This window comes from Cyrtonyx montezumae, unplaced genomic scaffold (genome assembly GCF_038088225.1).
Source record: "Cyrtonyx montezumae isolate F1298 unplaced genomic scaffold, pur_monq_1.0 scaffold_27, whole genome shotgun sequence".
NCBI lineage: Eukaryota > Metazoa > Chordata > Aves > Galliformes > Odontophoridae > Cyrtonyx > Cyrtonyx montezumae.
Genome location: NW_027072014.1, coordinates 4208793 through 4232061, shown reverse-complemented (window position 1 = coordinate 4232061; position 23269 = coordinate 4208793).

Genomic DNA, 23269 nt, shown 5'->3' with positions numbered 1-23269 from the left:
TTTTTTTCATTTCATTTCATTGCATTTCATTTTCACACCTTTTCATTTCATTTCATTTCATTTCATTTCATTTCATTTCATTTCATGGCATTTCCACACCTCTTCATTTCGTTTCTTTTCATTTCATTTCATTTCATTTCATTTCATTTCATTTCATGGCATTTTCACACCTTTTCATTTCATTTCATTTCATTTCATTTCATTTCATTTCATTTCATTTCATTTCATGGCATTTCCACACCTCTTCATTTCATTTCATTTCATTTCATTTCATTTCATTTCATTTCATGGCATTTCCACACCTCTTAATTTCATTTCATTTCATTTCATTTCATTTCATTTCATTTCATTGCATTTCATGGCATTTCATGGCATTTCATTTCATTTCATTGCATTTCCACACCTCTTTATTTCATTTCATTTCATTTCATTTCATTTCATTTCATTTCATTGCATTGCATTTCATGGCATTTCATGGCATTTCATGGCATTTCATTTCTTTTCATTTGTTGGCATTTCCAAACCTTTTCATTTCATTTCATTTCATTACATTTCATTTCATTTCATTTCATTTCATTCCATGGCTTTTCTGCACCTTTTCATTTCATTTCATTTCATTTCATTTCATTTCATTTCATTTCATTTCATTAAATTTCATTTCATTGCATTTCATTGCATTTCATTTCATTGGATTTCATTTCATTTCATTTGTTGGCATTTCCAAACCTTTTCGTTTCATTTTATTTTATTTCATTTCATTTCATTTCATTTCATTTCATTTCATTTCATTTCATTTCATTGCATTTCATTTCATTGGATTTCATTTCATTTCATTTCATTTCATTTCATTTCATTTCATTGCATTTCATGGCATTTCATGGCATTTCATGGCATTTCATTTCATTTCATGGCATTTCCACACCTCTTTATTTCATTTCATTTCATTTCATTTCATTTCATTTCATTACATTTCATTTCATTGCATTGCATTTCATGGCATTTCATGGCATTTCATGGCATTTCATTTCTTTTCATTTGTTGGCATTTCCAAACCTTTTAATTTCATTTCATTTCATTACATTTCATTTCATTTCATTTCATTTCATTTCATTTCATTTCATTTCATTTCATTTCATGGCATTTTTACACCTCTTCATTTCATTTCATTTCATTTCATTTCATTTCATTTCATTTCAATTCATTTCATTTCATTTCATTGCATTGCATTGCATTTCATTGCATTTCATTGCATTTCATTTGTTGGCATTTCCAAACCTTTTCATTTCATTTCATTTTATTTTATTTCATGGCATTTCATGGCATTTCATGGCATTTCCACACCTCTTCATTTGATTTCATTTCATTTCATTTCATTTCATTTCATTTCATTTCATTTCTTTTCATTTCATTGCATTGCATTGCATTGCATTGCATTGCATTTCATTGCATTTCATTTGTTGGCATTTCCAAACCTTTTCATTTCATTTCATTTCATTTCATTTCATTTCATTTCATTTCATTTCATTTCATTTCATTTCATTTCATTGCATTTCATTGCATTTCATATCTTGGCATTTCTTGGCATTTCAAAACGTCTTTATTCCATTTCATTTCATTTCATTTCTTTGCATTTCATGGCATTTCATTTCATTTCATGGCATTTCCACACCTCTTCATTTCATTTAATTTCATTTTATGGCATTTCCACACCTCTTTATTTCTTTTCATTTCATTTCATTGCATTGCATTTTCGCACCTTTTCATTTCATTTCATTTCATTTCATTCCATTTCATTTCATTTCATTTCATTTCATTTCATTCCATGGCTTTTCTGCACCTTTTCATTTCATTTCATTTCATTTCATTTCATTTCATTTCATTTCATTTCATTTCAATTCATTTCATTTCATTTTATTGCATTGCATTGCATTTCATTGCATTTCATTGCATTTCATTTGTTGGCATTTCCAAACCTTTTCATTTCATTTCATTTCATTTCATTTTATTTTATTTCATTTTATTACATTTCATTTCATTTCATTTCATTTCATGGCATTTCCACACCTCTTCATTTCATTTCATTTCATTTCATTTCATTTCATTTCATTTCATTTCATTTCATTTCATTTAATTTCCTGGCATTTCATTGCATTTCATTTCATTTCATTTCTTGGCATTTCCAAAACACTTCATTCCATTTCATTCCATTTCATTTCATTTCATTTCATTTCATTTCATTTCATTTCATTTCATTTCATGGCATTTCCACACCTCTTCATTTAAATACATTTCATTTCATTTCATTTCATGGCATTTCCACACCTCTTTATTTTTTTTCATTTCATTTCATTGCATTGCATTTTCACACCTTTTCATTTCATTTCATTTCATTTCATTTCATTTCATTTCATTTCATTTCATTTCATTTCATGGCATTTCCACACCTCTTCATTTCGTTTCTTTTCATTTCATTTCATTTCATTTCATTTCATTTCATTTCATTTCATTTCATTTCATTTCATGGCATTTTCACACCTTTTCATTTCATTTCATTTCATTTCATTTCATTTCATTTCATTTCATTTCATTTCATTTCATTTCATTTCATTTCATGGCATTTCCACACCTCTTCATTTCATTTCATTTCATTACATTTCATTTCATTTCATTTCATTTCATTTCATTTCATGGCATTTCCACACCTCTTCATTTCATTTCATTTCATTTCATTTCATTTCATTTCATTTCATTTCATTTCATTTCATTTCATTGCATTTCATTGCATTTCATTGCATTTCATGGCATTTCATGGCATTTCATTTCATTTCATGGCATTTCCACACCTTTTTATTTCATTTCATTTCATTTCATTTCATTTCATTTCATTTCATTGCACTGCATTGCATTTCATGGCATTTCATGGCATTTCATGGCATTTCATTTCTTTTCATTTGTTGGCATTTCCAAACCTTTTCATTTCATTTCATTTCATTACATTTCATTTCATTTCATTTCATTTCATTTCATTTCATGGCATTTTTACACCTCTTCATTTCATTTCTTTCATTTCATTTCATTTCATTTCATTTCATTTCATTTCATTTCAATTCATTTCATTTCATTTCATTGCATTGCATTGCATTTCATTGCATTTCATTGCATTTCATTTGTTGGCATTTCCAAACCTTTTCATTTCATTTCATTTTATTATATTTCATTTAATTACATTTCATTTCATTTCATTTCATTTCATGGCATTTCCACACCTCTTCATTTCATTTCATTTCATTTCATTTCATTTCATTTCATTTCATTTCATGGCATTTCATTGCATTTCATTTCATTTCATTTCTTGGCATTTCCAAAACACTTCACTCCATTTCATTCCATTTCATTTCATTTCATTTCATTTCATTTCATTTCATTTCATTTCATTTCATTTCATGGCATTTCCACACCTCTTCATTTAAATACATTTCATTTCATTTCATTTCACGGCATTTCCACACCTCTTTATTTTTTTTCATTTCATTTCATTGCATTGCATTTTCACACATGTTCATTTCATTTCATTTCATTTCATTTCATTTCATTTCATTTCATTTCATTTCATGGCATTTCCACACCTCTTCATTTCATTTCATTTCATTTCATTTCATTTCATTTCATTTCATTTCATGGCATTTTCACACCTTTTCATTTCATTTCATTTCATTTCATTTCATTTCATTTCATTTCATTTCATTTCATTTCATGGCATTTCCACACCATTTCATTTCATTTCATTTCATTTCATTTCATTTCATTTCATTTCATTGCATTTCATGGCATTTCCACACCTCTTCATTTCATTTCATTTCATTTCATTTCATTTCATTTCATTTCATTTCATTTCATTGCATTTCATGGCATTTCATGGCATTTCATGGCATTTCATTTCATTTCATGGCATTTCCTCACCTCTTTATTTCATTTCATTTCATTTCATTTCATTTCATTTCATTTCATTTCATTTCATTTCATTGCATAGCATTGCATTGCATTGCATTTCATGGCATTTCATGGCATTTCATGGCATTTCATGGCATTTCATTTCTTTTCATTTGTTGGCATTTCCAAACCTTTTCATTTCATTTCATTTCATTACATTTCATTTCATTTCATTTCATTTCATTTCATTTCATTTCATTTCATTTCATGGCATTTTTACACCTCTTCATTTCATTTCATTTCATTTCATTTCATTTCATTTCATTGCATTGCATTGCATTGCATTGCATTGCTTTTCATTTCATTTCATTGCATTTCATTGCATTTCATTTCATGGCATTTCCACACCTCTTCATTCCATTTCATTTCATTTCATTTCATTTCATTTCATTTCATTTCATTTCATTTCATGGCATTTCCACACCTCTTCATTTCATTTCATTTCATTTCATTTCATTTCATTTCATTTCATTTCATTTCATGGCATTTCATTTCATTTCATTTCATTTCTTGCCATTTCCAAACCTCTTCATTTCATTTCATTTCATTTCATTTCATTTCATTTCATTTCATTTCATGGCATTTCCACACCTCTTCATTTAAATACATTTCATTTCATTTCATTTCATTTCATTTCATTTCATTCCATGGCTTTTCCACACCTTTTCATTTAATTTAATATAATTTAATTTAATTTAATTTAATTTAATTTAATTTCATTTCATTTCATTTCATTTCATTTCATTTCATGGCATTTCCACACCTCTTCATTTCATTTCATTTCGTTTCATTTCATTTCATTTCATTTCATTTCATTTCATGGCATTTTCACACCTCTTCATTTCAATTCATTTCATTTCATTTCATGGCATTTCCACACCTCTTCATATAAATACATTTCATTTCATTTCATTTCATTGCATTTCATTTCATGGCATTTCATGGCATTTCATGGCATTTCATTTCATTTCATGGCATTTCCACACCTCTTCATTTCATTTCATTTCATTTCATTTCATTTCATTTCATTTCATTTCATTTCATTTCATTTCATTTCATGGCATTTACACACCTCTTCATTTCATTTAGTTCAATTTCAGTCTATTACATTTCATTTCATTTCATTACATTTCGTTTCATTTCATTTGATTTCATTTCATGACTTTTCCACACCTCTTCATTTAAATACATTTCATTTCATTTCATTTCATTTCATTTCATTTCATTTCATGGCATTTCCACACCTCTTCATTTAAATACATTTCATTTCATTTCATTTCATGGCTTTTCCACACCTTTTCATTTCATTTCATTTCATTTCATTTCATTTCATTGCATTTCATTTCACTGGATTTCATTTCATTTCATGGCATTTCATTTCATTTCATTTGTTGGCATTTCCAAACCTTTTCATTTCATTTTATTTTATTTCATTTCATTTCATTTCATTTCATTTCATTTCATTTCATTTCATTGCATTGCATTGCATTGCATTGCATTGCATTTCATTGCATTTCATTGCATTTCATTTCATTTCATTTCATGGCATTTCCACACCTCTTCATTTCATTTCCTTTCCTTTCATTTCATTTCATTTCATTTCATTTCATTTCATTTCATTTCATTGCATTGCATTGCATTGCATTTCATTGCATTTCATTGCATTTCATTTCATTTCATTTCTTGGCATTTCCAAACCTCTTCATTCCATTTCATTTCATTTGCATTGCATTTCATTGCATTTCATAGCAATTCATTTCATTTCATTTCTTGGCATTTCCAAACCTCTTTATTTCATTTCATTTCTTGCCGTTTCCAAACCTCTTCTTTTCATTTCATTTCATTTCATTTCATTTCATTTCATTTCATTTCATTTCATTTCATTTCATTTCATGGCATTTCCACACCTCTTCATTTCATTTCATTTCATTTCATTTCATTTCATTTCATTTCATTTCATTTCATGGCATTTCATTGCATTTCATTTCATTTCATTTCTTGGCATTTCCAAAACACTTCATTCCATTTCATTCCATTTCATTTCATTTCATTTCATTTCATTTCATTTCATTTCATTTCATGGCATTTCCACACCTCTTCATTTAAATACATTTCATTTCATTTCATGGCATTTCCACACCTCTTCATTTCATTTCATTTCATTTCATTTCATTTCATTTCATTTCATTTCATTCCATGGCTTTTCCACACCTTTTCATTTAATTTAATATAATTTAATTTAATTTAATTTCATTTCATTTCATTTCATTTCATTTCATTTCATTTCATTTCATGGCATTTCCACACCTCTTCATTTCATTTCATTTCGTTTCATTTCATTTCATTTCATTTCATTTCATGGCATTTTCACACCTCTTCATTTCAATTCATTTCATTTCATTTCATGGCATTTCCACACCTCTTCATATAAATACATTTCATTTCATTTCATTTCATTGCATTTCATTTCATGGCATTTCATGGCGTTTCATGGCATTTCATTTCATTTCATGGCATTTCCACACCTCTTCATTTCATTTCATTTCATTTCATTTCATTTCATTTCATTTCATTTCATATCATTTCATGGCATTTACACAGCTCTTCATTTCATTTAGTTCAATTTCAGTCTATTACATTTCATTTCATTTCATTAAATTTAATTTCATTTCATTTGATTTCATTTCATTACTTTTCCACACCTCTTCATTTCATTTCATTTCATTTCATTTCATTTCATTTCATTTCATGGCATCTCATTTCATTTCATTTGTTGGCATTTCCAAACCTCTTCATTTCATTTCATTTCATTTCATTTCATTTCATTTCATTTCATTTCATGGCATTTCCACACCTCTTCATTTCATTTCATTTCATTTCATTTCATTTCATTTCATTTCATTTCATTTCATTTCATTTCATTGCATTTCATTGCATTTCATAGCAAATCATTTCATTTCATTTCTTGGCAATTCCAAACCTCTTTATTTCATTTCATTTCTTGCCATTTCCAAACAGCTTCATTTCATTTCATTTCATTTCATTTCATTTCATTTCATTTCATTTCATTTCATTTCATTTCATGGCATTTCCACACCTCTTCATTTCATTTCATTTCATTTCATTTCATTTCATTTCATTTCATTTCATTTCATTTCATGGCATTTCATTGCATTTCATTTCATTTCATTTCTTGGCATTTCCAAAACACTTCATTCCATTTCATTCCATTTCATTCCATTTCATTTCATTTCATTTCATTTCATTTCATTTCATTTCATGGCATTTCCACACCTCTTCATTTAAATACATTTCATTTCATTTCATTTCATTTCATTTCATTTCATTTCATTTCATTTCATTCCATGGCTTTTCCACACCTTTTCATTTAATTTAATATAATTTAATTTAATTTAATTTCATTTCATTTCATTTCATTTCATTTCATGGCATTTCCACACCTCTTCATTTCATTTCATTTCGTTTCATTTCATTTCATTTCATTTCATTTCATGGCATTTTCACACCTCTTCATTTCAATTCATTTCATTTCATTTCATGGCATTTCCACACCTCTTCATATAAATACATTTCATTTCATTTCATTTCATTGCATTTCATTTCATGGCATTTCATGGCATTTCATTTCATTTCATGGCATTTACACACCTCTTCATTTCATTTCATTTCATTTCATTTCATTTCATTTCATTTCATTTCATTTCATGGCATTTACACACCTCTTCATTTCATTTAGTTCAATTTCAGTCTATTACATTTCATTTCATTTCATTACATTTCATTTCATTTCATTTGATTTCATTTCATGACTTTTCCACACCTCTTCATTTAAATACATTTCATTTCATTTCATTTCATTTCATTTCATTTCATTTCATTTCATGGCATTTCCACACCTCTTCATTTAAATACATTTCATTTCATTGCATTTCATTTCACTGGATTTCATTTCATTTCATGGCATTTCATTTCATTTCATTTGTTGGCATTTCCAAACCTTTTCATTTCATTTTATTTTATTTTATTTCATTTCATTTCATTTCATTTCATTTCATTTCATTTCATTTCATTTCATGGCATTTCCACACCTCTTCATTTCATTTCATTTCATTTCATTTCATTTCATTTCATTTCATTTCATTGCATTGCATTGCATTGCATTGCATTTCATTGCATTTCATTTCATTTCATTTCATTTCATTTCTTGGCATTTCCAAACCTCTTCATTCCATTTCTTTTCATTTGCATTGCATTTCATTGCATTTCATAGCAATTCATTTCATTTCATTTCTTGCCATTTCCAAACCTCTTCATTTCATTTCATTTCATTTCATTTCATTTCATTTCATTTCATTTCATTTCTTGCCGTTTCCAAAACTCTTCTTTTCATTTCATTTCATTTCATTTCATTTCATTACATTTCATTTCATTACATTTCATTTCATGGCATTTCCAAACCTCTTCATTCCATTTCATTTCATTTGCATTGCATTTCATTGCATTTCATAGCAATTCATTTCATTTCATTTCTTGCCGTTTCCAAACCTCTTCTTTTCATTTCATTTCATTTCATTTCATTTCATTTCATTTCATTTCATTTCATGGCATTTCCACACCTCTTCATTTCATTTCATTTCATTTCATTTCATTTCATTTCATTTCATTTCATTTCATTTCTTTTCATTTCATTTCATGGCATTTCATTGCATTTCATTTCATTTCATTTCATGGCATTTCCACACCTCTTCATTTCATTCCATTTCATTTCATTTCATTTCATTTCATTTCATTTCATTTCATGGCATTTCCACACCTCTTCATTTCATTTCATTTCATTTCATTTCATTTCATTGCATTGCATTGCATTGCATTGCATTGCTTTTCATTTCATTTCATTGCATTTCATTGCATTTCATTTCATGGCATTTCCACACCTCTTCATTCCATTTCATTTCATTTCATTTCATTTCATTTCATTTCATTTCATTTCATTTCATGGCATTTCCACACCTCTTCATTTCATTTCATTTCATTTCATTTCATTTCATTTCATTTCATTTCATGGCATTTCATTTCATTTCATTTCATTTCATTTCTTGCCATTTCAAAACCTCTTCATTTCATTTCATTTCATTTCATTTCATTTCATTTCATTTCATGGCATTTCCACACCTCTTCATTTAAATACATTTCATTTCATTTCATTTCATTTCATTCCATGGCTTTTCCACACCTTTTCATTTAATTTAATATAATTTAATTTAATTTAATTTAATTTAATTTAATTTAATTTCATTTCATTTCATTTCATTTCATTTCATGGCATTTCCACACCTCTTCATTTCATTTCATTTCGTTTCATTTCATTTCATTTCATTTCATTTCATGGCATTTTCACACCTCTTCAATTCATTTCATTTCATTTCATGGCATTTCCACACCTCTTCATATAAATACATTTCATTTCATTTCATTTCATTGCATTTCATTTCATGGCATTTCATGGCATTTCATTTCATTTCATGGCATTTCCACACCTCTTCATTTCATTTCATTTCATTTCATTTCATTTCATTTCATTTTATTTCATTTCATTTCATTTCATTTCATGGCATTTACACACCTCTTCATTTCATTTAGTTCAATTTCAGTCTATTACATTTCATTTCATTTCATTACATTTCGTTTCATTTCATTTGATTTCATTTCATGACTTTTCCACACCTCTTCATTTAAATACATTTCATTTCATTTCATTTCATTTCACTGGATTTCATTTCATTTCATGGCTTTTCCACACCTTTTCATTTAATTTCATTTCATTTCATTTAATTTAATTTCATTTCATTTCATTTCATTGCATTTCATTTCACTGGATTTCATTTCATTTCATGGCATTTCATTTCATTTCATTTGTTGGCATTTCCAAACCTTTTCATTTCATTTTATTTTATTTCATTTCATTTCATTTCATTTCATTTCATTTCATTTCATTTCATTTCATTGCATTGCATTGCATTGCATTGCATTGCATTGCATTTCATTGCATTTCATTGCATTTCATTGCATTTCATTTCATGGCATTTCCACACCTCTTCATTTCATTTCCTTTAATTTCATTTCATTTCATTTCATTTCATTTCATTGCATTGCATTGCATTGCATTTCATTGCATTTCATTGCATTTCATTTCATTTCATTTCTTGGCATTTCCAAACCTCTTCATTCCATTTCATTTCATTTGCATTGCATTTCATTGCATTTCATAGCAATTCATTTCATTTCATTTCTTGGCATTTCCAAACCTCTTTATTTCATTTAATTTCTTGCCATTTCCAAACCTCTTCTTTTCATTTCATTTCATTTCATTTCATTTCATTTCATTTCATTTCATTTCATTTCATTTCATTTCATGGCATTTCCACACCTCTTCATTTCATTTCATTTCATTTCATTTCATTTCATTTCATTTCATTTCATTTCATTTCATGGCATTTCATTGCATTTCATTTCATTTCATTTCTTGGCATTTCCAAAACACTTCATTCCATTTCATGGCATTTCATTTCATTTCATTTCATTTCATTTCATTTCATGGCATTTCCACACCTCTTCATTTAAATACATTTCATTTCATTTCATTTCATTTCATTTCATTTCATTCCATGGCTTTTCCACACCTTTTCATTTAATTTAATATAATTTAATTTAATTTAATTTAATTTAATTTCATTTCATTTCATTTCATTTCATTTCATGGCATTTCCACACCTCTTCATTTCATTTCATTTCATTTCATTTCATTTCATTTCATTTCATTTCATTTCATGGCATTTTCGCACCTCTTCATTTCAATTCATTTCATTTCATTTCATGGCATTTCCACACCTCTTCATATAAATACATTTCATTTCATTTCATTTCATTGCATTTCATTTCATGGCATTTCATGGCATTTCATGGCATTTCATTTCATTTCATGGCATTTCCACACCTCTTCATTTCATTTCATTTCATTTCATTTCATTTCATATCATTTCATGGCATTTACACACCTCTTCATTTCATTTAGTTCAATTTCAGTCTATTACATTTCATTTCATTTCATTACATTTCATTTCATTTCATTTCATTTCATTTCATGACTTTTCCACACCTCTTCATTTAAATACATTTCATTTCATTTCATTTCATTTCATTTCATTTCATTTCATTTCATTTCATTTCATTTCATGGCATTTCCACACCTCTTCATTTAAATACATTTCATTTCATTTCATGGCATTTCCACACCTCTTCATTTCATTTCATTTCATTTCATTTCATTGCATTTCATTTCTTTTCATTGCATTTCATAGCAATCCATTTCATTTCATTTCTTGGCATTTCCAAACCTCTTTATTTCATTTCATTTCTTGCCATTTCCAAACCACTTCATTAAAATACATTTCATTTCATTTCATTTCATTTCATTTCATTCCATGGCTTTTCCACACCTTTTAATTTAATTTAATTTAATTTAATTTCATTTCATTTCATTTCATTTCATTTCATTTCATTTCATTTCATTAAATTTCATGGCATTTGCACACCTCTTCATTTCATTTCATTTCATTTCATTTCATTTCATTGCATTGCATTGCATTGCATTTCATTGCATTTCATTTCATTTCATTTCATTACATTTCATTTCATTTCATTTCATTTCATTTCATTTCATTTCATTTCATTTCATTTCATGGCATTTCCACACCTCTTCATTTCATTTCATTTCATTTCATTTCATTTCATTGCATTGCATTGCATTGCATTTCATTGCATTTCATTTCATTTCATTTCATTTCATTTCATTTCATTTCATGGCATTTCCACACCTCTTCATTAAAATACATTTCATTTCATTTCATTTCATTTCATTTCATTCCATGGCTTTTCCACACCTTTTAATTTAATTTAATTTAATTTCATTTCATTACATTTCATTTCATTTCATTTCATTTCATTTCATTGCATTGCATTTCATTGCATTTCCTTTCATTTCATTTCTTGGCATTTCCAAACCTCTTAATTCCATTTCATTTCATTTCATTTCATTTCATTTCATTTCATTTCATTTCATTTCATGGCATTTCCACACCTCTTCATTTCATTTCATTTCATTTCATTTCATGGCATTTCTACACCTCTTTATTTCTTTTCCTTCCATTTCATTGCATTGCATTTTCACACCTATTCATTTCATTTCATTTCATTTCATTTCATTTCATTTCATTTCATTATTTCATTTCATTTCATTACATTTCATTTCATGGCATTTCCACACCTCTTCATTTCATTTCATTTCATTTCATTTCATTTCATTTCATTTCATTTCATTTCATTGCATTGCATTTCATTGCATTTCATTTCATTTCATTTCATTTCATGGCATTTCCACACCTCTTCATTTCATTTCATTTCATTTCATTTCATTTCATTTCATTTCATTTCATTTCATTTCATTTGATTTAATTTCGTTTCATTTCATTTCGTTTCATTTCATTTCGTTGCATTTCATTTCACTTGATTTCATTTCATTTCATGGAATTTCGTTTCATTTCATTTGTTGGCATTTCCAAACCGTTTCATTTCATTTTATTTTATTTCATTTCATTTCATTTCATTTCATTGCATTTCATTTCATTTCATTTCATTTCATGGCATTTCCACACCTCTTCATTTCATTTCATTTCATTTCATTTCATTTCATTTCATTTCATTTCATTGCATTGCATTTCGTTGCATTTCATTGCATTTCATTTCATTTCATTTCTTGGCATTTCCAAACCACTTCATTCCATTTCATTTCATTTGCATTGCATTTCATTGCATTTCATAGCAATTCATTTCATTTCATTTCTTGGAATTTCCAAAACTCTTTATTTCATTTCATTTCTTGCCATTTCCAAACCGCTTCATTTCATTTCATTTCATTTCATTTCATTTCATTTCATTTCATTTCATTTCATTTCATGGCATTTCCACACCTCTTTATTTCATTTCATTTCATTTCATTTTATTTTATTTCATTTCATTTCATTTCATTTCATTTCATTTCATTTCATTTCATTGCATTGCATTGCATTGCATTGCATTGCATTTCATTGCATTTCATTGCATTTCATTTCATTTCATTTCTTGGCATTTCCAAACCTCTTCATTCCATTTCTTTTCATTTGCATTGCATTTCATTGCATTTCATAGCAATTCATTTCATTTCATTTCTTGGCATTTCCAAACCTCTTCATTTCATTTCATTTCATTTCATTTCATTTCATTTCATTTCATTTCATTTCATTTCATGGCATTTCCACACCTCTTTATTTCATTTCATTTCATTTCATTTCATTTTATTTCATTTCATTTCATTTCATTTCATTTCATTTCATTACATTTCATTTCATGGCATTTCCAAACCTCTTCATTCCATTTCATTTCATTTGCATTGCATTTCATTGCATTTCATAGCAATTCATTTCATTTCATTTCTTGCCGTTTCCAAACCTCTTCTTTTCATTTCATTTCATTTCATTTCATTTCATTTCATTTCATTTCATTTCATTTCATTTCATTTCATGGCATTTCCACACCTCTTCATTTCATTTCATTTCATTTCATTTCATTTCATTTCATTTCATTTCATTTCATTTCATTTCATTTCATTTCATGGCATTTCATTGCATTTCATTTCATTTCATTTCATGGCATTTCCACACCTCTTCATTTCATTCCATTTCATTTCATTTCATTGCATTTCATTGCATTTCATTTCATGGCATTTCCACACCTCTTCATTCCATTTCATTTCATTTCATTTCATTTCATTTCATTTCATTTCATGGCATTTCCACACCTCTTAATTTCATTTCATTTCATTTCATTTCATGGCATTTCATTTCATTTCATTTCATTTGTTGGCGTTTCCAAACCTCTTCATTTCATTTCATTTCATTTCATTTCATTGCATTTCATTGCATTTCATAGCAATTCATTTCATTTCATTTCTTGGCATTTCCAAACCTCTTTATTTCATTTCATTTCTTATCATTTCCAAACCGCTTAATTTCATTTCATTTCATTTCATTTCATTTCATTTCTTGGCATTTCCAAACCTCTTTATTTCATTTCATTTCTTGCCATTTCCAAACCGCTTCATTTCATTTCATTTCATTTCATTTCATTTCATTTCATTTCATTTCATTTCATGGCATTTCCACACCTCTTCATTTCATTTCATTTCATTTCATTTTATTTCATGGCCTTTCATTGCATTTCATTTCATTTCATTTCATTTCATTTCATTTCATTTCATGGCATTTCCACACCTCTTCATTTAAATACATTTCATTTCATTTCATTTCATTTCATTTCATTTCATTCCATGGCTTTTCCACACCTTTTAATTTAATTAAATTTAATTTAATTTCATTTCATTTCATTTCATTTCATTTCATTTCATTTCATGGCATTTTCACACCTCTTCATTTCAATTCATTTCATTTCATTTCATGGCATTTCCACACCTCTTCATATAAATACATTTCATTTCATTTCATTTCATTGTATTTCATTTCATGGCATTTCATGGCATTTCATTTCATTTCATGGCATTTACACACCTCTTCATTTCATTTAGTTCAATTTCAGTCTATTACATTTCATTTAATGGCATTTACACACCTCTTCATTTCATTTAGTTCAATTTCAGTCTATTACATTTCATTTCATTTCATTACATTTCATTTCATTTCATTTGATTTCATTTCATTTCATTTCATTTCATTTCATTTCATGTCATTTCCACACCTCTTCATTTAAATACATTTCATTTCATTTCATTTCATTTCACTAGATTTCATTTCATTTCATGGCTTTTCCACACATTTTAATTTAATTTAATTTAATTTAATTTAATTTAATTTCATTTCATTTCATTTCATTGCATTTCATTTCATGTCATTTCCACACCTCTTCATTTAAATACATTTCATTTCATTTCATTTCATTTCACTAGATTTCATTTCATTTCATGGCTTTTCCACACATTTTCATTTAATTTAATTTAATTTAATTTAATTTAATTTCATTTCATTTCATTTCATTGCATTTCATTTCACTGGATTTCATTTCATTTCATGGCATTTCATTTCATTTAATTTGTTGGCATTTCCAAACCTTTTCATTTCATTTTATTTTATTTCATTTCATTTCATTTCATTTCATTTCATTTCATTTCATTGCATTTCATTGCATTTCATTTAATTTAATTTCATTTCATTTCATTTCATTTCATTATTTCATTTCATTTCATGGCATTTCCACACCTCTTCATTTCATTTCATTTCATTTCATTTCATTTCATTTCATTTCATTTCATTTCATTTCATGGCATTTCCACACCTCTTTATTTCATTTCATTTCATTTCATTTCATTTCATTTCATTTCATTTCATTTCATTTCATTTCGTTTCATTTCATGGCATTTCATTTCATTTCATTTCATTTCATTTCATTTCATTTCGTTTTATTTCGTTTCATTTCATGGCATTTCATTTCATTTCATTTCATTTCATTTCATTTCATTACATTTCATTTCATTTCATTTCATGGCATTTCCACACCTCTTCATTTCATTTCATTTCATTTCATTTCAATTCATTTCATTTCATTGCATTGCACTTCATTGCATTTCATTGCATTTCATTTCATTTCATTTCATTTCATTTCATTTCATTTCATTTCATTTCTTGGCATTTCCAAACCTCTTCATTCCATTTCATTTCATTTCATTTCATTTCATTTCTTTTCATTTCATGGCATTTCCACACCTCTTTATTTCATTTCATTTCATTTCATTTCATTTCATTTCATTTCATTTCATTTCATTTCATTTCATGGCATTTCCACACCTCTTCATTTAAATACATTTCATTTCATTTCATTTCATTTCATTTCATTCCATGGCTTTTCCACACCTTTTCATTTCATTTCATTTCATTTCATTTCATTTCGTTTCATTTCATTTCATTGCATTTCATTTCACTGGATTTCATTTCATTTCATGGAATTTCGTTTCATTTCATTTGTTGGCATTTCCAAATCTTTTCATTTCATTTTATTTTATTTCATTTCATTTCATTTCATTTTATTTTATTTCATTTCATTTCATTTCATTTCATGGCATTTCCACACCTCTTCATTTCATTTCATTTCATTTCATTTCATTTCATTTCATTTCATTTCATTTCATTTCATTGCATTTCATTGCATTGCATTTCATTGCATTTCATTTCACTTCATTTCATTTCATTTCATTTCATTTCATTTCATTTCATGGCATTTCCACACCTCTTCATTTAAATACATTTCATTTCATTTCATTTCATTTCATTTCATTTCATTTCATTTCATTTCATTTCATGGCATTTCCACACCTCTTCATTTCATTTCATTTCATTTCATTTCATTTCATTTCATTTCATTTCATTTCATTTCATTTCATTGCATTTCATTTCATTTCATTGCATTTCATTTCATTTCATTTCATGGCATTTCCACACCTCTTCATTCCATTTCTTTTCTTTTCATTTCATTTCATTTCATTTCATTTCATTTCATTTCATTTCATTTCATGGCATTTCCACACCTCTTCATTTCATTTCATTTCATTTCATTTCATTTCATTTCATTTCATTTCATTTCATTTCATTTCGTTTCATTTCATGGCATTTCATTTCATTTCATTTCATTTCATTTCATTTCATGGCATTTCATTTCATTTCATTTGTTGGCATTTCCAAACCTCTTCATTTCATTTCATTTCATTTCATTTCATTTCATTTCATTTCATTTCATGGCATTTGATTGCATTTCATTTCATTTCATTTCATTTCATTTCATTTCATGGCATTTCCACACCTCTTCATTTCATTCCATTTCATTTCATTTCATTTCATTTCATTTCATTTCATTTCATTTCATTTCATTTCATGGCATTTCCACACCTCTTCATTTCATTTCATTTCATTTCATTTCATTTCATTTCATTTCATTTCATTTCATTTCATTGCAATGCATTGCATTGCATTGCATTGCATTGCTTTTCATTGCATTTCATTGCATTTCATTGCATTTCATTTCATGGCATTTCCACACCTCTTCATTCCATTTCATTTCATTTCATTTCATTTCATTTCATTTCATTTCATTTCATTTCATTTCATGGCATTTCCACACCTCTTCATTTCATTTCATTTCATTTCATTTCATTTCATTTCATTTCATTTCATTTCATTTCATTTCATGGCATTTCATTTCATTTCATTTCATTTGTTGGCGTTTCCAAACCTCTTCATTTCATTTCATTTCTTTTCATTTCATTTCATTTCATTTCATTGCATTTCATTGCATTTCATAGCAATTCATTTCATTTCATTTCTTGGCATTTCCAAACCTCTTTATTTCATTTCATTTCTTGCCATTTCCAAACCGCTTAATTTCATTTCATTTCATTTCATTTCATTTCATTTCTTGGCATTTCCAAACCTCTTTATTTCATTTCATTTCTTGCCATTTCCAAACCGCTTCATTTCATTTCATTTCATTTCATTTCATTTCATTTCATTTCATTTCATTTCATTTCATTTCATTTCATGGCATTGCCACACCTCTTCATTTCATTTCATTTCATTTCATTTTATTTCATGGCCTTTCATTGCATTTCATTTCATTTCATTTCATTTCATTTCATTTCATGGCATTTCCACACCTCTTCATTTAAATACATTTCATTTCATTTCATTTCATTTCATTTCATTTCATTCCATGGCTTTTCCACACCTTTTAATTTAATGTTAATTTAATTTAATTTAATTTAATTTAATTTCATTTCATTTCATTTCTCATTTCATTTCATGGCATTTTCACACCTCTTCATTTCAATTCATTTCATTTCATTTCATTTCATTGTATTTCATTTCATGGCATTTCATGGCATTTCATTTCATTTCATGGCATTTACACACCTCTTCATTTCATTTAGTTCAATTTCAGTCTATTACATTTCATTTCATGGCATTTACACACCTCTTCATTTCATTTAGTTCAATTTCAGTCTATTACATTTCATTTCATTTCATTTCATTTCATTTCATTTCATGTCATTTCCACACCTCTTCATTTAAATACATTTCATTTCATTTCATTTCATTTCATTTCACTAGATTTCATTTCATTTCATGGCTTTTCCACACATTTTCATTTAATTTAATTTAATTTAATTTAATTTAATTTCATTTCATTTCATTTCATTGCATTTCATTTCACTGGATTTCATTTCATTTCATGGCATTTCATTTCATTTAATTTGTTGGCATTTCCAAACCTTTTCATTTCATTTTATTTTATTTCATTTCATTTCATTTCATTTCATTTCATTTCATTTCATTTCATTGCATTTCATTTCATTTCATTTCATTTCATTTCATTTCATTATTTCATTTCATTTCATGGCATTTCCTCACCTCTTCATTTCATTTCATTTCATTTCATTTCATTTCATTTCATTTCATGGCATTTCCACACCTCTTTATTTCATTTCATTTCATTTCATTTCATTTCATTTCATTTCATTTCGTTTCATTTCATGGCATTTCATTTCATTTCATTTCATTTCATTTCATTTCATTTCATTTCGTTTCATTTCATGGCATTTCATGGCATTTCATTTCATTTCATTTCATTTCATTTCATTTCATTTCATTTCATTTCATTTCATGGCATTTCCACACCTCTTCATTTCATTTCATTTCATTTCATTTCTTTTCAATTCATTTCATTTCATTGCATTGCACTTCATTGCATTTCATTGCATTTCATTTCATTTCATTTCATTTCATTTCATTTCTTGGCATTTCCAAACCTCTTCATTCCATTTCATTTCATTTCATTTCATTTCTTTTCATTTCATGGCATTTCCACACCTCTTTATTTCATTTCATTTCATTTCATTTCATTTCATTTCATTTCATTTCATTTCATTTCATTTCATGGCATTTCCACACCTCTTCATTTAAATACATTTCATTTCATTTCATTTCATTTCATTTCATTTCATTCCATGGCTTTTCCACACCTTTTCATTTCATTTCATTTCATTTCATTTCATTTCATTGCATTTCATTTCACTGGATTTCATTTCATTTCATGGAATTTCGTTTCATTTCATTTGTTGGCATTTCCAAATCTTTTCATTTCATTTTATTTTATTTCATTTCATTTCATTTCATTTTATTTTATTTCATTTCATTTCATTTCATTTCATGGCATTTCCACACCTCTTCATTTCATTTCATTTCATTTCATTTCATTTCATTTCATTTCATTTCATTTCATTTCATTTCATTTCATTTCATTGCATTGCATTGCATTGCATTTCATTTCACTTCATTTCATTTCATTTCATTTCATTTCATTTCATGGCATTTCCACACCTCTTCATTTAAATACATTTCATTTCATTTCATTTCATTTCATTTCATTTCATTTCATTTCATTTCATGGCATTTCCACACCTCTTCATTTCATTTCATTTCATTTCATTTCATTTCATTTCATTTCATTTCATTTCATTGCATTGCATTTCATTTCATTTCATTGCATTTCATTTCATTTCATTTCATGGCATTTCCACACCTCTTCATTCCATTTCTTTTCATTTCATTTCATTTCATTTCATTTCATTTCATTTCATTTCATGGCATTTCCACACCTCTTCATTTCATTTCATTTCATTTCATTTCATTTCATTTCATTTCATTTCATTTCATTTCATGGCTTTTCATTTCATTTCATTTGTTGGCATTTCCAAACCTCTTCATTTCATTTCATTTCATTTCATTTCATTTCATTTCATTTCATTTCATTTCATTTCATTTCATGGCATTTACACACCTCTTCATTTCATTTCATTTCATTTCATTTCATTTCATTTCATGGCATTTACACACCTCTTCATTTCATTTAGTTCAATTTCAGTCTATTACATTTCATTTCATTTCATTTCATTACATTTCATTTCATTTCATTTCATTTCATTTCATTTCATTTCATTTCATGGCATTTCCACACCTCTTCATTTAAATACATTTCATTTCATTTCATTTCATTTCACTGGATTTCATTTCATTTCATGGCTTTTCCACACCTTTTCATTTAATTTAATTTAATTTAATTTAATTTCATTTCATTTCATTTCATTGCATTTCATTTCACTGGATTTCATTTCATTTCATGGCATTTCATTTCATTTAATTTGTTGGCATTTCCAAACCTTTTCATTTCATTTTATTTTATTTCATTTCATTTCATTTCATGTCATTTCATTTACTTTCATTTCATGACATTTCATTTCATTTCATTTCATTTCATTTCATTTCATTTAATTTCATTTCATTATTTCATTTCATTTCATTTCATTTCATGGCATTTCCACACCTCTTCATTTCATTTCATTTCATTTCATTTCATTTCATTTCATTTCATTTCATTTCATGGCATTTCCACACCTCTTTATTTCATTTCATTTCATTTCATTTCATTTCATTTCATTTCATTTCGTTTCATTTCATGGCATTTCATTTCATTTCATTTCATTTCATTTCATTTCATTTCATTTCATGGCATTTCATTTCATTTCATTTGTTGGCATTTCCAAACCTCTTCATTTCATTTCATTTCATTTCATTTCATTGCATTTCATTTCATTTCATTTGTTGGCATTTCCAATCCTTTTCATTTCATATTATTTTATTTCATTTCATTTCATTTCATTTCATTTCATTTCATGGCATTTCCACACCTCTTCATTTCATTTCATTTCATTTCATTTCATTTCATTTCATTTCATTTCATGGCATTTCCACACCTCTTCATTTCATTTCATTTCATTTCATTTCATTTCATTGCATTGCATTTCATTTCATTTCATTTCATGGCATTTCCACACCTCTTTATTTCTTTTCATTTCATTTCATTGCATTGCATTTTCACACCTTTTCATTTCATTTCATTTCATTTCATTCCATGGCTTTTCCACACCTTTTCATTTAATTTAATTTAATTTAATTTAATTTCATTTCATTTCATTTCATTTCATTTCATTTCATTTCATGGCATTTCCACACCTCTTTATTTCATTTCATTTCATTTCATTTCATTTCATTTCATTTCATTTCATTTCATTTCATTTCATTTCATTTCATTGCATTGCATTGCATTGCATTGCATTGCATTGCATTTCATTGCATTTCATTGCATTTCATTGCATTTCATTTCATTTCATTTCTTGGCATTTCCAAACCTCTTCATTCCATTTCATTTCATTTGCATTGCATTTCATTGCATTTCATAGCAATTCATTTCATTTCATTTCTTGGCATTTCCAAACCTCTTTATTTCATTTCATTTCTTGCCATTTCCAAACCTCTTCATTTCATTTCATATCATTTCATTTCATTTCATTTCTTTTCATTTCATTTCATGGCATTTCCACACCTCTTTATTTCATTTCATTTCATTTCATTTCATTTCATTTCATTTCATTTCATTTCATTTTATTTCATTTCATTTCATGGCATTTCATTTCATTTCATTTCATGGCATTTCCACACCTCTTCATTTCATTTCATTTCATTTCATTTCATTTCATTTCATTTCAATTCATTTCATTTCATTTCATGGCATTTCCACACCTCTTCATTTCATTTCATTTCATTTCATTTCATTTCATTTCATTTCATTGCATTTCATTGCATGTCATAGCATTTCATTTCATTTCATTTCATGGCATTTCCACACCTCTTCATTTCATTTCATTTCATTTCATTTCATTTCATTTCATTTCATTTCATTTCATTTAATTGCATTGCATTGCATTGCATTGCATTGCATTTCATTGCATTTCATTGCATTTCATTTCATTTCATTTCATTTCTTGCCATTTCCAAACCGCTTCATTTCATTTCATTTCATTTCATTTCATTTCATTTCATTTCATTTCATTTCATTTAATGGCATTTCCACACCTCTTCATTTCATTTCATTTCATTTCTTGGCATTTCCAAAACACTTCATTCCATTTCATTCCATTTCATTTCATTTCATTTCATTTCATTTCATTTCATTTCATTTCATGGCATTTCCACACCTCTTCATTTCATTTCATTTCATTTCATTTCATTGCATTGCATTGCATTGCATTTCATTGCATTTCATTTCATTTCATTTCATTTCATTTCATTTCATTTCAAGGCATTTCCACACCTCTTCATTTATATACATTTCATTTCATTTCATTTCATTTCATTTCATTTAATGGCATTTCCACACCTCTTCATTTCATTTCATTTCATTTCATGGCATTTCCAAAACACTTCATTCCATTTCATTCCATTTCATTTCATTTCATTTCATTTCATTTCATTTCATTTCATTTCATTTCAAGGCATTTCCACACCTCTTCATTTATATACATTTCATTTCATTTCATTTCATTTCATTTCATTTCATTTCATTTCATTTCATTTCCTTCCATGGCTTTTCCACAACTTTTCATTTAATTTAATTTAATTTCATTTCATTTCATTTCATTTCATTTCATTTCATTTCATGGCATTTCCACACCTCTTCATTTCATTTCATTTCATTTCATTTCATTTCATTTCATTTCATTTCATTTCATGGCATTTCCACACCTCTTCATTTAAATACATTTCATTTCATTTCATTTCATTTCATTTCATTTCATTTCATTTTTTCATTTCATTTCATTTCATTTCATGGCATTTCCACACCTCTTCATTTCATTTCATTTCATTTCATTTCATTTCATTTCATTACATTTCATGGCATTTCCACACCTCTTTATTTCTTTTCATTTCATTTCATTTCATTTCATTTCATTTCATTTCATTTCATTTCATTTCATTTCATGGCATTTCATTACATTTCATTTCATTTCATTTCATTTCATTGCATTTCATTTCATTTCATTTCATTTCATTTGTTGACATTTCCCAACCGCTTCATTTCATTTCATTTCATTTCATTTCATTTCATTTCATTTCATTTCATTTCATTTCATGGCATTTCCACACCTCTTCATTTCATTTCATTTCATTTCATTTCATTGCATTTCATTGCATTTCATTTCATTTCATTT